The sequence below is a fragment of the Chaetura pelagica genome, unplaced genomic scaffold, assembly GCF_000747805.2.
Source record: "Chaetura pelagica isolate M959 unplaced genomic scaffold, ChaPel_1.0 scaffold344, whole genome shotgun sequence".
Classification (NCBI taxonomy): Eukaryota; Metazoa; Chordata; class Aves; order Apodiformes; family Apodidae; genus Chaetura; species Chaetura pelagica.
This window is the reverse complement of record NW_009953098.1, coordinates 1,430,771-1,432,262: the sequence shown is the minus strand read 5'-3', so window position 1 is coordinate 1,432,262 and position 1,492 is coordinate 1,430,771.

Sequence of the window (1,492 nt, the reverse complement as noted above, 5' to 3'; positions counted from 1 at the left end):
TGCCAAGGGAATAAACATTACCTGTTCCCATCCACTGGAATACCAGAATCAGATTCCACAGTTGGCAGAAGAAACAAATCCAGAACACATGGGTTTTATTAAAATATGCATTTTATGGGTCAGCATTTCCAGATTTACACCTTATGTAAAATTCATGTTCTATCCCCTACAACCTGCCAATATTTAGCCTTTGAGAGCAGATAGAGTTTGATCACCTCTCTTCCAAACACCTTCAATCCACACTTTGAAGGTGATGTGTCTCCCAAAGGGCCAGCCCTTCTCACCCTAAAATACATCTTTAAAAACAAACAAACCACAAGCTTCCTGCAAAAAAACATTTGCACCTCTCAGAGAAGCCAGCCAAAGGATTTCCCTGCTTTTCTGGCACAAGTCACACAGCAGCAGCCCTCCCTACACAGACCCCTTGTGTAAGGTCCCCTGGTAACCCTGACCACATCCCTGAGCCACACACCCCAGGAAACACCCCTGCACCAGTGCTCCCACCCCTTACACATTCCCTGCCATGGCACAACACACCAAGCCCACCACATCAACCTGGCTCTCATCTGCAATAAATCTCAGTGCTCTCCTCAGCTCAGCTCTCAGGCACAGGTTCAGACCTGCAATTACTTGTGGGACAGTTATTTATTAGTCAATGTCCAGCTGCCAGATTTACAGTCACAGTTGCAGGCAGAAAACACCCACGTATCCATGTTTGTAAATAAGCTTCTGGAATGTCTGGATGACATGCAGATCCAGCTACAATTACTTAGGGGTGGAACAGAAAGGCCCTGTTAGGCCATGCCAAAATCCACCCCCAGAGCCTGCAAGCACAATGCCAGCAGATGTGCTGAATGAACCATCAGAAGCATCTCTAAGTCATCTCAGACCCCAGTGATACTAAACTCCACAAAAGGAAAGAAACAGCAAAGCTGCTCAACTGGGGGCTTGTTTTGTGGGTTTGATTTGGGTTTTTTTTAGCTAAAGAGCATCTGGGCCAAGAATCCCCCTCACCTGTGTTCTTGCACCATCACTGAAGTTACAGCTTGGTAGCAGACCTGGGAGTGATCCTGCCCTCTGGCAACCTAAGAAATATCTACTGCTGCCCAAATGGGCAATTTTCCATGGCCTGTCTGGTGCTATCACTGTTGATATGAAGTCTTGTAATCCAGAGAGTCACCACTGGGAGGTTTCCCATTGAAATCTCTCTGGGAAAGAGCCAAGTTCCTGGATAAGCTTAGACCTCAGCAACAGAATTACTGGCCCCAGCAGGATGGGAGCCAAGGAGATGGTGGCACAGAAACAGCTGCAGTGATGTCCACTAACACACAACACTTTGGTTTTGCATCTCCTCTAGCAGACAGCCCAAGGGGCAGAAGGTCTCTCATTGCAATACACAGGATAGACACCTGAAGCAGCCACTAATTTCTTATGAGGTCTGGGCCCTTCACAGCAGCTTCCCACACAAGCACTGACCCCATCAAACATAGGA